This window comes from Grammomys surdaster, unplaced genomic scaffold (assembly GCF_004785775.1).
Source record: "Grammomys surdaster isolate TR1022 unplaced genomic scaffold, NIH_TR_1.0 66, whole genome shotgun sequence".
Lineage (NCBI taxonomy): Eukaryota > Metazoa > Chordata > Mammalia > Rodentia > Muridae > Grammomys > Grammomys surdaster.
In genome coordinates, this window is record NW_021604568.1 from 8,782,622 (window position 1) to 8,799,383 (window position 16,762).

Sequence of the window (16,762 nt, forward strand, 5' to 3'; positions counted from 1 at the left end):
GACTTAGAGCATTGGGAGAATCAACACAAACCCCACCCTAAATTAAAGTCCTACCTACTGTGTCTTCTGGTACAGGAGACAAAACATCATCTGATTGACATTAAAATATTTCTTAGATTTAACCATATTTTTGAGATATTAATTTTTTACTCTACTGTTGTATACATAAACAAATTGATATATATGGTGTTTTAAATAAAACTTTTTTGGTTTCTTTTTTATTAAATATTTTATTTATTTACATTTCAGATTTCATCTGCTTTCCCCATTTTCTCTCCCTAGAATCTAATCTCCCCTCCTCCTTTTTCCTTTAATATCTTACTAGATTTAGGGCAGATTTATGCACAACTTATAGTTGCACATATGTTTTTCCAATAGCATCTGCTTAATCCAGAGAACCATGTTGACAATTAAATTTAAACAAATGCTACAAGGAAAGAGAAAAGACTACGTATCTGGTTATTTTGTAATATAATGGTTAAAATATCAATGAAGTTTCTATTCTTATAAACTGTTACAAAGAACTCACTGAGCCTAATAAGCATATTATATGTTATGCAAATCAAGATATAAGTCTAAATACCCACAGCACATATATGTGCTCTCACACACACACAAACATATACACAAACACACAAACAAACATTTGTACACAAATATACACAAAACACACACATACATATATATATATACACACAAATATATCACAAATATACACACATATACATAAAAATATACATGCACAAACACACACAAATACACACACAAACACACACAAATTTACACAAAAAACAATGCACACACAAAAATATACACACATGCACACACGCAAACACACATGCAAAACACATACACACACATACACACACACATATAAATATATATACAAATACACACATACAGACATACAAACACACACACACACACACACAAAACCACACAAATAAACAAATATATGCACTCACATACACACAGAGATGGAAACATACACAAACACCTGCACAGATGTACACAAACATACACACATACAAACACACACACACGCACACACACATACACACAGAGTGAGGGGAGGCAGTCAGATTCAGACATTTACAGATTTCTTATGTCTTACCTTATAGATTTTAGAATTTTCTGCCTTCTAGTTTTGGGAAATTAGAGTTGTTGAACGATATAAATATACATGCATGCTCTCAGCGTAAATAAAAATGTATATCATATTAATGTCTTTTGTTTGCAAAAAAGCAGAACGCTGTGCCTCCATCAGTCTATGTAATGTAAACATCCTACCTCAACTCAAACAAGAATGTTGTAAGCAAACATACACCCTAGGGAAATCATTAAAAATCAATGACCCAGAGTTACACTGGCATATATTTTTAAAGCGTTGTTTATCTGCCCTCATTAAAAAATATCTTTACACAAGGCAGTAATCCTCACTGTGTGAATTAATAACTGTGTTTCTTTTGAGTTCCATTGTTGTGCTTGTCTTCTTCATGGTTCACTGCTTCCTGGTCCTGTTTTGTGTACTGTGCTATTTACATAGGTGCTGGATTATTATCTGCCTTCTGAAGTGACAGGCAGAAATCTGGGGCTTCTGGGAGCAGTGGGGAAATTGCTTGCATAGAAGAAATGTGCTTGGAGCTTTTTTTTTTTTTAAAGGAAAACAGCTATCCAGCTGGTGTAAAAATCAGGATTAAGAGGCAACAAGGACAAAAGCATAACAAAGTAGACGAACGTATAGAGAGGAAAAACAAATGCTTGTTCTCCAAAGTACAACTGTGACTAATAAACAAGTATGAGATTATTTCACTGAAGCCTCTTAAATTCTCAAAAGGCTGATGGCATATTTAATAACACATACCTAGTATCCATTTTGCTGCATAGGGAGTGTGTGCTAATCCTTCTAGGGATGTCTGGAATCATGGGTAGTACTACACTTTATGTACACTATGTTGTTCTTGTACTTAGGATAAAGAGTAAGTGGTAAACTAAGCAAGGCAAGAAGAGACACCTTCTTAGCATGTGTCTTTAAAATGTCAGTTTTACAGTTTTATCTTTTCACCCAAAGGGAAAACTTTATATCATCTCATTGGATCCTAATTTCTGTTTTTACTTTTGAACAATAAACCTATTTTTAAAGAATGTATGGAATACTTAAACATAGCATTGTGATACCTCCCGTCAGATCTGACAGATGAGCCTAGTGGGTGACCGTGGACCTGAGATAGACACAGTGTGACATCTCATCCTAGGAAAATCAAGACAGGGAGACTTCATTGTGGTATCCTGAGTAGTACATAATTTTAAAGAAGAATTGTTTATTTCTGGAATTAGACAGTTAATATTTTCAAGCCACAAATGGCATGTGGGTAACTAAAACTATGGAAGACAAATCACAGAGAAGGGACAATGGCTGTATTGTGAGAGTTATCCAGACTCTGGGAATGGAAAGGAAATTGAGGCCCATGTGGTTGAGGAAAAATCCCCTGTGCTGGCACTTCATTTGCACACTCACCCTGACAGCCTTCTCCCGTTTCCACATACACATGTGAGGCCAGTTCTTTCTGGGGAGTGTTATCATAACTGAGAATCAGATAAATGTGAAATGAAAGAATACAACTCCAGGGACCCAAGAATTCCCTGTTCTAAACGACAAGTGATTTGAGCCCAGCCAGCACATTTCAAAGCATTCTTGGTTTTATAAACCATTACCATCATTATATCCACAAAAGGAGAAAAGTCTACTCATGGCTTTTTCAAGCCAGTCTCCACTTTAAGTAGGTTTTTTTTTTCTTTTTTTAAAAGTCAATTGAAAAGTTGAGTTTAAAAATAAATAATGCATAAGAAGGAAGCTTTTGGACAAATCTTTCTGGAAGGCAAAAATTATATAGTTGTGGCAGTATGAATATAGAAGGCTTTTTTATTTTATTTTAGTAGAGTCACAGGGAGACTATCCTTATATAAAAATAAGAAACGTGACTAAAAATTCCCTTAGTTTTACATTTGACTTTATGAGTTCTTTAAAACATGGAAGATGGTCTTTGTCCTCCCTGCATTTCTTTTCTTTTCCTTTTTGGTTCCTCTACAATTGACAATGTAATGGCCTTGCTGTCAGTTCAGATCCCACTGGTCTGAGAAGTACTTTTTCTGGGAGACGACAACACTCTAGCTTATGCATAAATCTTTAAAGGATAATTGCATAATCACATTTGATTCTGCCTGGGTCACTTGAAAACATAGGTAGCACCAGATTTTCCTAGCTGCTGCAAATTAGCTGCTTCATAGAAATTCTAAATTATAGGTTTTGTGAAGGCAACAAATCTCGAGTTTTTAAATGTAAATCCCCTATGTAATAAATACTCTTAAATTATCTGTACACTTGTGTGGTTGTGTGTACATATCTAAAAACACATATTCCAGTTGCTTTTAAAATTCTGACTCAGTTGCTTCAGTACATTTGTAATGGAATTGTTTTGAAACACATGTTTAGAGTCAAAAATACCTTCACTGCAAGATTTAAAAGGTGAGGAGAATCATATATTGATTGGGATAAAGAAAATAATAGATTAGTATTGCCAGACTCGAGTCTTAAAAAATAGATAAAAAGAAAAATATAAAAATATGCAAGCAAGACAAAATATGATCAGACCTTTTCCTTGACTTACAAGATGTAATACAAGAAAACTGTTATGCTTCCAAGAGCTGTTTTATGGTTGTTTATCTTGCAATATTGGAAAGATTTTTTTAAAAAATGAGTAGCTAGTTAAAAGAACATGTCTATCGGTTACTTTCCTCATTACAATGACACATACAAGAAGAAGAGGTTTGTCTGGGCTCATGGCTTCAACAGGTTCACCATATCATGGTGGGGTGGGCTTCATGGAGTAGTCCAGCTCACAGCGTGGTAAGCTAGGCGAGAACAAAGGGAGTGCTTCTTCTCTTGCCTTTCTCGATCTTCTCCTGATTCTGCACAGGTCCCAACCCATAAGATGGTGCTGTCTCCCATACAAAATAAATCTTTCCCCTTTATTTAATCTTTTGCTCTCCTAAAACACACACAGAACTTTCCAGTCAAGCATTTCAGTTAATTTGTCAATTGAAAATAGCCAACTTGCTTGAGTTCTAATTCAAAGTAATACTCCTGCTCTACTTTTCAATTGCTGTAACAAAAAACAAAACAAAAAACTGTGACCAAGACAACTTATAAGATAGTGTTTAATTTGGGGTTTTCCATTCAGAAAGTGAGTCCTGAACAATCATGGCCTAAATCATGACAGCAGGGAAGCAGACATGGCACTGGAGCAGTAGCTGGGACTTTACATCTGATATATAATAAACACTAGGCAGTGAAATCTAACTGGGAATGAATGGACTTTTGATGCCTCAGTTCTGACCATCCATAACACATCTCCCCTAACGATGTCAAACTTCCCAAAATAGTTCCACCAAATGGAGACCATGGACTCAAATCTGTGAGCCTATAGGAGCCAGTCTTACTACACTGGGTTCTATATAATTCTAGTGCTTGCATTAATGGCTATAAAATACACCACCTCTAAGTCAGACTCTAATTCAAATGTTCTTTTTTGACTGCAAGAGGATGAAGACAGAGGTATTGTCACTGAGAACCAACTAAGCCCCCCAGGCTCTCTGATGTTTAAAAGATGAACCTAACATCCTGCTTAATGCATTCTCAAGGATGTGTCTGATTTATGAAGCTTAATGCGCACTTACGACACATCTGATTTACAAAGCTTTCTTGATTAGAGGGGAGTTTTTTCTTCGTCTATTATGATTGGTTTGTAAAACTCAGATTATGCATTAAAAGCAGCCTTTCTACTTTAAAAGGTTACTGCGTAGAGCTTAAGGGCCTGGCATCACAAACCTTTGTCCTTTTCTTTACTAGCTGTGTGGTCTCAGGAATCCCTTAAGCCCTATAAGCCTCAGTGATTTTTTTCGTTTGTAATATGTGGATAACAGTAATAACTACCTAATAGGTGTTCTGTTACAATTAAGTGGAACATTGATTCTAAAATCCTTAGCAGAGTTCCTGAGACATACTGTGAGCTCCTTAAATACTTCTGTTTACTGCTGTTAATATAGAAGTGTAACAAACCCCAAAACACAGGCCCCTTTAAGAAAGAAGTTAGGATAATCTCCCAACCTCATATGTCTTTAATTTCACACGTCATGACTGGACTCTCTGTCCTCTTTTATTCTTTCCATAATGTTCTTCAGTCTACTCTAATCGACTCTCTCTTTAATTTCTTTCTTTATTTCACATCTGACTATTTTATTTTTGAAGATATTAGATAACAACTTTGTAGAGTTTAGTATTTTATGTTAGTTATTTCTACACTAAATATAAGTAAGTATTTACTAAGTATTAAAATTATTACTAATTTCTAAATGAGAAAATTAGATGAAAGTTTTTTCACCTGGCCATTCACATGCTACAGGCAAGAACTGAATGCTAGCCATTCGAAACTGAAAGGTGGTTAAATTGTCAACATACCATAGATTTTAATTAGCTAGTTCTATGGTGCAAAAAATGCAAACCATGGGCTGTCAAAATGGTTAAGCAGATAAAGGTACTTGTCAACAAGACTGACCATCTGAGACAATCTCTGGAACTCACATGGTATAAGGTGAGAATTCTTCAGATTGTCCCCTGATTTCTGGGGACAATCTGGAGTACTGGCATACTGGTTAGAAATACTGGAATTTGCACCCTCCCACCCCTTCACAAGTAATAAAAATTCAGCAAAATAAACAAACATCCATGACAAGAGATCTCACATCTAAGTTAAATAACATTTGCCGTTTCTGTTGTATAAAATAATTCTAGGCTGGACTAGGTACCAAGAGAACTATTGTCAGCAATGTGGTGGGGAGGTTACTAGTTATAGTTGGATTTTATCTTCTGTTACTAGGCTGACTTCTTTTGATGTTAGCTGAAAGAATTGTGCTGCTGACCACACCACCTCTCATTTGGTCCTAAGGGTAGACCTGCTTGCTGACATGATAACCTCAAAAATCTGGAAGACCAGAGAAGCCTGTGATACCTGATGGGTTTAAGGTATATAACTGATCATGCTATGTCCTCTATATTCCATTTACCAAAGCAAGACACACATTCCAACATCAAAGAGTAGGGAAAGAATTTCCATAACTGAAGTAATGAAGGTCAACTTGTAAGTATAGAGTTGTAAGTGTAGACTAGATGTATGTGTGTGTGTGTGTGTGTGTGTGTGTGTGTGTGTGAAGGTCTTTGCAATCAGTTTTCCACACCAGCCATTTGATGCCTTTGTTTGCCCTCTGTGATCTGAGTGCTTCCCTGTGTTTATTTCTCTCTAAGTTTGAAGAACTTGAAAGAATATTAAAGTGCCTACCTACTTGTCCTGGTTCAAAACAAAGGACTGTAACTGCCTCTATAAAGAGTGAAATATTAATGGGGAAATTTCTCATTAAAGATGACTTTAGCTGAGTGCCTACAGTAGTGCATTGCAGTAATAAGAAGAAAAGCTTTGGAATTATTTCCTGGCCATCTGTCTTTATTTTTCTAAACTAGTATACTGACTTCCCCCAAGAAAGCCATGCACGAGGTAGCAATGGAGTGAAAATCTACACAATAATTTGCAAACACAGATTTCTATGTTTTTTATGGTCAAAAGAGGAATTCAGCTTGGGCTTCATAGCCCTATGGCAACACTCCGAAACCATTGCAGGTACCCACTTCCAAATTTATCTTTGCCTAGAGCCTCATCTGATTTATTTTAAAGTGTATTTCTCCAAGATGCCCAAAGTCAAAATATTATTTACAATGTGGGCCTAGAAACACAGAACACTACATCTATTTTCCAGAACAAAAGGGGTTGGGAAATTCATTCTTATGAGTGCAAGAAAAATATAGCTCCTTATTTATTTACAACCTTCTCCCACTTTGAAAGAGTAGCTAGCTTGCACAATTGGCAGCAAGTTAAGCCACACATGTGGCAAAGTGGAAAATCAATCTTTTGTATCAGTGCTTTTCTTGATTGAGCAGCACCTGTATGCTTAGAGAGAAGGAGGAGAGAGATTTTCCAGATATTGATCTCAAAGTCATTATCGCCCATGTTCAGTGATAGCAAGCTAGCATTTGTTTCCACCCAACATTTGTTTGAATTGCTAGAAGAGGATAAGGACGCAAAACACAGCAGTTGTCTCTACAGAGAATAATAGCCATTGAATTTAGACCATTGACTCTGTTCCTCTGAGAATCAATGGTTTCTCTCTGAATTTTCCTGACACACTTGATCACTGACATTCTCATCCTGATGAGTGCCTGGACTTGCTTGCTAGAAAAATGTCATTCTTTTGGAAGGAAACTGAAACTTCATAAGTCTGAATCTGAACACAAGTGTTCAAATTTTCATTTTCATTATGTATTCACACAATGTTGACTGAATTCTAACAAATGACTGCTAGAAGTATTGTTCCCCACAAAAGGTGCATATAATGAATACTCTAAATTGTTGCTACTTAGGAAATTTGCATGCAGAGGAAGAAAGACGGATAATTTTCGCTATAGGATTTCTTCTGTTATATACAAAAGAACTGATTATTAATGTGAATTCAGTAACTGCCTATTGACCACAAAAATGCACCAGACATCATCCAAATAGTATTGATAATATCAAGATATAGGATGAAACATTTCCTGAACTCTAAGAGACTATGGAATGGCATAGATGATTCGGTGCAATGAGATTTATGGTGGTACAATTTGAGAAATAAAATTAAAGTTTATCAGAGTCCATAGTCTGAAAGTTTGCTTTGAATTAAGAATAATGACTGGAGGCTTCATGGAAATGGTGATATTTTGGTGGGTGCTTCTCTCATGGTATATAACCGTGACCATTATTTTCATTTTATATCGTGTTATATACCTCAATCTGTCCTCAGCTAACCTATGGTATGTGGTATGGATACTGTCGTTGTCTTGCTTGGCATTGGAATTTTTTTTTTAGATTATGCCTTCTTGCTGTGTTGTGTTTCTTCTGTTTATAAAGAATGCCTCAGCAGAAATGTGTTCAAGTTATACCTATCTTAAAACCAATGAGGCTTTTAGCAGAGGGAGTAAAATAGTGTTTCTCTGCCTTTATGTTTTTTCATTCAATTGCAGCTGTCCTCATCAAATGTTCTGTCCTTAGGGCTATAAATAGAGCAGTCTCTAGATGTGTTTCTTCTATATTGGGGAAAGGACAAATGTGTTTTCTTCTGTTGCACTGTTTGGGATAGAAGTTTTTGTTATATTTCTGCAGTTTGCCTTATCCACATAATATCCTAGCCTCAGAGTCTCAAGTGATACAGGAGAGCTATGAAAATAAATTGTTGCTATGCATTAACAATAATTTTTGTCCCTGGGAAGGGAAAACAAATTGATCAAATACATTCTATGTATTCTTATTCTTTACCCAAATTTGTCTATAAAGTCTACTATCTAGACCACAGATAGTGTGCCACAGCTGGTAATCAGGTTGCATTTCATATGTATAACAAATCCCTGATTGATACGTCTAGCTAAAAGCAGAGTGGGTTGTCTATAGATCAATTGGCTCTCACCCAGGAAACTAAGTCTTCATAATTGTCAGTATGTACTAAAAGGAAGTTTTAATAAACCATAGTCTCCTCTCATAATTTATAAAATTACCTTCACTAGATTCTTGTTGCGTGGCAAATGCCATTCTTAAAAAAATGTGTAAAGGTGATTTAACAGGTTAGATGACATAAGTGTGTGTGTGTGTGTGTGTGTGTGTGTGTGTGAGGTGTGTGTGTGTGTACATGTATATGAATGCCCATGTTCCTCTTCATGATTGAAAGGAATTGTGTTGTGTATATGTACTACAGTTTCTTTAGCCATCTCATTGTTACTGGACAACTAGGTTGGGTCAACACTTCAGCTACTGTGAAGAGTGCTGCAATAAACATTATCATGCAAATATTTCTTTGCTATGTCTACTTGCAATTCTTCAGGAAAACATCTAAACTCAAAAACATAAGCATTTTCTCTCATTTATGTTTTTCTCTCTTTTATGGTTCATATGTTCTAGACATTCACTAAATCATGTAAGTACACAGTCAATGGAAGCGTCAAACAAGGCACTGATCTATGAATACAGCAGTGTGTCATTAGGAGTGATTTTATAGCTACATTGTTTCATTTATGTTTGTTTTAGACCAGTAATATTTAGTTTTACCCTAGGTCCCTATCTAGTCTCAGGTTCTTGGCCACCCTAGCAGTGTCAGATCCAGGTTCCAACTTATAGAGTGAGCCTTAAGTCAGATCAGAGTTTGGTTAATTACTACTACTTTTTATTATTACTGTTGCTTTAGCATACTTTTCAGGCAGAAGAGCATTGTAGATTAAAGAGTTTGTGGCTGGATTGATGTTTGATGTTTTTGTTTCTCTTTTGGTAATGTGTAAAGTGCCTTTCTGCATAAAACTGATAGAACGTAGGGGTGAAGGTTCTATGTAGACACCAGCTCGACTTCCCCATAATATATGAGTTGTGTAGATGTTATCTATAGCAATGAGAACTTGCTGTCAGTTTGTAGACAGACATCTATAGTCATAGCAACAGCCTGGGTTGTTTAGGGATTCCCATTGAACCTGGTTGGCTAGCAACTCCATAAATGTAACCCAGTCCTGGTAATGAAAGCTTCAATTGGTGACAAGAGAAGTCCAGTTGGTGGCTTTGTCTCCTCCGTTATTTGGTGATGTCATTTACTTTGCCCTCATAAATGTATATACTTTATGAAGCTTCTGCTGTCCGGTTTGCATTCTCCTCTCCATTTTAGCTGTCTTTCTCCACTTCCACTTAATCCTCCCATCCCAGCCATTCACCCATAACCATCTATTTTACTTTCTTTTATAATGAGATCTATCTTCTTCATTTAGTCCCTTACTATATGCGTAAGCTCTGTGGTTGTATGGATTGCATCTCAGTTACCATTGATTTGGCAGCTATTATGCACACACAAGCAAACATATCCCATATTTATCTTTCTCATACTCAGATACTTCACTCAGAATACTTTTTTCTAGTTTTAATCATTTTCCTATAAATTTCTTTTTCTTTAATGGCTGAGTAGTAACTCCATTGTATAAATGTACCACACTTTCTTTATCCATTATTCTGTTAGGGAACATCTAGGTTGTTTCCAATTTCTGGCTAGTATGAATAGAGCAGCCGTGAATGGTTGAGTGAGAATCTCTTCTGTAGGTTGAAACATCTGTTCGATATGTTCCCATGAGTGGTATAGCTGGATTTCAAAGTACTTCAATTCCCATCTTTCTGAGGAACCACTACACTGATTTTCACAGTGGCTGTATGAGTTTGCACTCTCACTCTCAATGGATGAGTATTTCCACACTCCACAATCTCTGAGCATGAACTGTCACTTGTTTTGTTGATCTTAGCCATTATGACAGGTGAAAAAAATAAAAATTTTTATTAGAAACAACCAAGAAACAGCAACAAGACTTTGATTCAATCTGCCTTCTGTTTTGAAGGGAAATTTTCATAGTAGTTGTTAAAATCTGTTTCCACATAGCATAGGGTTACATGGGGTTTGAGGAATTTAAAGGCCAAGAGAAGTAAAATACAAACCACAATGATTATTATTAAGGTACTTTCTGTACAAAAGATGTGATCACTACCTAAAGCTGTTGGAACTTGGATAGCAGTTACTCAGACACAGGCTGGAGATCTTGCCAGGTGTCTGACAGTGTCTGTGATAGGGAAGGCAGGGAGTGTAATTGCTCCTCAATATATGATTATGGCCAACAAATTTGACAGTGTTGGGGCTCTGCAAGATACTAGCATCTGGGAGAATGCAGCCACAACAGTAAATATTCTATTATGAGCATAATAGGCAAGGGAGAAATGAAGAAGAGGTTTCAAAACAGTCATGAGATTGAAGAATTCTGTAAATAGTAGCTACAGTTGGAAACAATTTCTATGGGTTGGAGGATTAAACATTTTAAATCTAGGGCCAACAAGATGGCTTAGAAGGTTAAACCACTTGTTCCACAAACACAGAGACGAAATTAGATTTTAGAATACTTGTTAAGATGGAAAAAGAGAACTGACTTGACAAGATGTCCTCTGATCTATGTGTTCTGTCTCCCCTCCAATCTAAAAACAATAGTAATAACATACTTTAAACTTCCAAAATTCTGACTTCAGAATCCATTGCAAGGATTCTAGATGGGATGGTCTGAGACACTCAACAATGGAAACAAACACCATATCTTGGGTATTCCTAAACAAGCAACAAGTTCCAATGAAAAAGGGAAGGGGCTACATAACCCTGTGAAGAATTATGCAGAATGTATTGAACATATATGGATCTGCTAGAGATTTGTCATGGAAAAAAGACTGCACTACCTGATACCTCCACCAAAGATAGGACAAGGAACTGTTTATAACAAAATTAAAAAATAGACAGCAATATGTATTCTTGTATTAGAGAACAGCTGAGCCTGTGAAGGCCCACTTATCATTCATATACAGATAGTTTATTCCAAATTAGAAAATTAAATCGTAGCATGACTTCTTATCATCACAATGAAAAATGCACAGGTAGAAGAGTATCATCTAGTTCTCAGCCATAGTAAATGAACTTTGATTTTACTAAAACTGATACAATTAACAACGATCAAGAGAAAAGTTAATAGAAGCTTCAAACTTTAACCCTATCCATGCACTTTCAGAGAAATTACAGCTAGAAGAGACATCCCAAACTGAAAGTATTTATTATATTCTTTTTGCTCTCCCTCCCTCTCTCCCTCCCTCCCTCTCTCTCTCTCTCTCTCTCTCTCTCTCTCTCTCTCTCTCTCTGCTTCACTCCCTCTCTAATGTGTATACATGCATGTGTGTGATTTGCACTTATATGTTTGTGCACAGGCACATGAGTTCTACATTTTTACATGTGGCAATGAAAGAACAAACTTGGGCGTTCATTCTTGGCTCCTGCTGTGTTTGCGACAGTTTTTTTTTCCCTTGTTGGTTGTTATACATGACATACTATTTGGCCTACAGTTTTTTTCAGAGTCTGTCTCCTCTTCTTTTCTTACTATGTGTCCACTGAGCTTATAGACACATGCTACTCAGCTTCAGTGTGTTCTGGGGAACTGAATGTAGGTGTTCATGATTGCCTAATAATTGCTTCCATGTAGAGCCATTCCTTAGCCATATATATTCATTTTTAAAGGGAAAAAATAGACACTGTTGATAAAAATAATCATCAATCAGTTTGCCAACAGTCTACTGCCAAATTTCAGGATGTATTAACAGATGTTTGTGTGCATTTGGAGAAGTTGTTGTGTAAATTCATTGTAGTAGAAGGTTACGAAGGATAGTATGTGCCAAACTATATCCACTATAGTCCACATGGTATTGTTAATTATTATAGTTAAAAGTAATGCATAAAAGGCAATGTTCATGCATGTGGAGAGTGTTTTATTTTGATTTTATCATGAAATAAAATATTAATAAAACAAGGCACAAAACACTTTTATAAATCAGTAACGTTTCAATAAGTCTAGAATTCCCTTCATCTATACTAGCTCAATTGTTCTCTGTTCTTCTTTTAAAATGGCCAATGCTATGATTTTTCTATATATTTACTGAGCAGCAGAAAAAATAAATGCTAATATTTGGAACATATTCATAAAACACAACTCACATATATTGAACTGTTCTGTTCTTTTAAAATATGCATACTTTGGGTACTAATGATGATATAATAGTTCATTGTATAAAATACCACCATTTTTAGTTGATGTCTTAGTGAAGATTTTACTGCTGTGAACAGACACCATGACCAAGGCAACTCTTATAAGGATAACATTTGATTGGGGCTGGCTTATAGATTCAGAAGTTTAGTCCATTATTATCAAGGCAGGAACATGGCAGTATTCAGGCAGGAATGGCTCAGGAGTAGCTGAGAGGTAAACATCTTGTTCTGAAGGCAAATAGGAGGAGACTGGCATCCACAGGCAGCTAGGAGGAAGTTCTCAAAGCCCAAACACACAATGACACACTTCTAACAAGGCTACACCTACTCCAACAAGATCATATCTTCAAATGGTGTCACTCTATGGGTCAAACCACAGTTGGAATACCTTAATTCATATTTTGCCCCATTGTGAATGAATCAGTGATTAGAATGTTTTCGTCACAGAAAATTCTTAAGCATCCCAATGTTCATTGTGGTGTGATGGTGTCTCCATCTCCTTTGACAATTATTGAGTTACTTTAAGTATGTTTGCTAAATCTATTGCTCAGAGTTTTTCATTATTTATTGTCTTGATGGTCTTAGCTGTAACCACATATTTGATTATTTCTAATCTGTCATGAAGGTGGCATTGTGTTACAGATACAGGAACATGAATGTCTTTGCATCCATGAAATCCAAACCGAGTGATTAGCTTTCAAATTTCAAGATCCCAAGACACACTTAGGTGTCTACATTCATGTAAATAATAGAGATAGAAGCAGGACACAGCTCTTCAGTGGATTGACTGCCATTCATTTGTGCATGCACTTTCATTATTGTTTACTTTATCTGACACTGTGGAAGAATTTATTTAGTGGAAGATGATATTCTTGCCCAGGAATATACAGCTATGACAACAAACATGTCTCTTAGCACTTACTGTCATTTGGAAGGTTACCAAAAATCACCAAGTAACTCAGTGAGCTGAGATTTGAGAAAGGAATGATGCTATAAATAATAATTTAAAATACTTGAGACTGAGTTTGAGGAAAGAATGAAATATTCAGATAATAGCATCAGCAATAGCAATAAAAGCTTAAGATGCAAAGATGCTGTTCTAAGACAATTGCATATCAAACCTACTTTGCACAAAAGCTCAGTAAGTGAGGTTGCACTTAAAACTTTTCTTTAATAAAGATGAAACAGTAATCCAGAGAGGGTAGATAGCTTTCTGAGGTCCTACAGCTTGTTGACATGGGCTGGTAGAAGCAGTATCTTGAAAAGGTCACACTTGAAGTAAGGGCAGGCTGAAAAGCATCCCATGGAGTCAGGGAAAAGATCAAGTACAAATGTATTGCAGGCAAGGTGCTTGATCTATTCCTGGAAAAGAGAAGCTGGTATGGAAAAGTTTCTGGAAACTTCTTTATCAAAAATATCCCATTGAAACAACTTTGAGGCATCACACACTCTATCTGAAGTAGTGATTGATAACATATGGTCTCAAAGTAAAGTGTCTGGAAATTAGTATTTCAGGGTTTCCATGGTAGACTGGGGCTCTCTGGGACCATATATAGAAGGAAGATAGCATGTCAGCTGTTGTATTTTTTTAAGATGCAGATTTGGAGTTAGAATAGGTAGGAGATAATAGATAATCAGATTTTTATTCAATAACTTCAAAGAAATATATATATATATATATATATGTGGGGGTGTTCCTCTCTGTCTCTCTGTCTCTCTCTGTCTCTTTCTTTGTCTGTGTGTGTGTGTGTCTATACTAATAATTAAATATCCAAATAAAGCAAGGTCTTCAGACTTAATAGAGTTGATTCAGGCACTAGATAAGTTTTTGGTTTTCAGCTAAATAAAAAAGAGATCTTCTAGTTTACCCCTGATATTTCATAGTACATGGAGACAAGTACATTTGAAATACTTTGAATTACAAAAGCTTCCTGTCATCTTAAATACCATGGACTCTAGAAGATCTGTGTTCCTAAATTTGCTCTTTGCACTTAGTAAAATTCGTGGTGGTATAATCCCAGTACCTGGAAAGTGGAGAAAGTAAGCCTACCAGGTCTATAGAGAGAGAGTCCAGTCCAGTCTTAGCTACATAGTGAGACCCTTCCTCAAACTAACAAAGCAAATAAAAAACTAAACAAGCAAAACAAAGCAACACACCTTTAATTGTCTTACTAGGAGAATAAGATGAATGCAAAATATTTCCTACTAGTAGATTACAAGCCATACCTGCCCATACCACACAGTCTTCTCTTCATCATTTAAAGGTGCTTTGGCCAACAAGAAAGACTAAGCCAAAGTGGAAATAAAGGTGTGATAGTTTGAATGAATAGTGTCCCCCACAGGCTCAACTATTTAAACACTTAGCCCGAGGATTGCAGAGCAGTTTGGGGAGGTCGTAGAACCTTAATGGAAGAAGTGTGATGTGGCAGTTCAGCTTTGGGAGTACAAGTCTCATTCACTTCCAGCTTGCTCTCTCTATTTTCTGATGTGATCTCTCAGCTTCCTACTCTGGCCCCCTGCTCTCAGCCCTCCTTCACTCTCTTTGATTCTAGTCTCTGGAACTGTGAGCCAGAACAAGTTCTTCTATAAATTGATTCTGATTATAGGGTTTTAGCAGAGCAACAAAAAGTAACTAATTGCAAGGTCATGGAACTGTTGGACTCTAGAAGTGGGCAGGGAAAAAGAGTGGGGTTGAGACTTGTCCAAACCCCAGAAATCTCATCCTGAGATCTGCTGGTGTAGGATAGCTTCCCACCTGTCCTGGGCCTGCATGTCCTGGTACATGTAGGCCTGCGCCCCTCCTTTGCCATGTTAAACTTTTCTCCCCAACAGCACCCGGAGTTCCTCTTTATGCTAATGAAGCATCCCCAGCACACTGGCCAATGATGTACACACTCTCTCTAAAGATTTAAATAGCCTATGATCCTCCATTAAAATGAGCTATCTCACTGACTCACTAGAGTCTGTTGCTCTCACCATCCTGAGGTCACATGCCTTGTCTCCTTTCCCAGGACCTACTGGTTATGATTGAGGATGGGGAGGGAAATAGAGCCTAAACAGGAACTAATATAAAAGGTTATGGAAATGAGATAATGTGTGCATAACCTGAAGAGACAGAGAGAAATTTAGTATGACTGTAGGAGCTGGAGTTCAAACCTGCCTTTACAAATATTACAAACTCGTGGGTCAAAGAAGGTACACTGTTTATGACAAAGGGTGTTGGTCAAAGCCTGGGATCACTGTAATTATCTTAGAACAAGATCTTTGCATTTACCTTGTACCTAACGAAATCATTTATAGAGTTAATTATCTTCCTAACATCTATCATCTATATAGCTGAACCAAGGTGAAGCTTATAGCTTAGTGAGGAGTAGTTCTGCTTAGCATACCAGAGAAAAATTAGTTTTGCCCAACAGTAGATTTAGATACCTTAAGAGGAAGCAAGTTCTCTTACACTAGAAACACAACCAGAGGTAATGGTAGAAATTGGAACTGGATGTATGGACTGTGTTGGCAGTTTGGCCAAATTATCAAGACAGTCCATGTTCTTCCCATGTTCTCTCATAATACTCAAAGTCAGAAAGTTAGGTGATAGAGGGACATTTAAAAACAAGCAATGCTGGTAGAAGAGTTTGGGGACAGTGTTTATAAGCTATCAGGACATAGCAAGAAACGTAAATACCATAAGTAAGAATTGACAAGCATTTCCAGGAGATAGAATGAAGAGATGCAGATGTAAAAGAATGTTTTCTATTTCCAAGACAGTCATAAACTTATCCACAACAACTGCAATTAAATGAAGTGTAACCTGTGCAGCTGTCTCAACGTATAAGTTGGTCACCTGAAAAAAATTAAAGTATAATTTCTTCCCAGGAAAACAAACAACTCGAGCTTCTGATAGGGTGACATCTCAAGGTTCTCAAATCAATTTGTAAAACATGACTGTCAAATCATGGTCCAGGAGAGATTCAGTCTG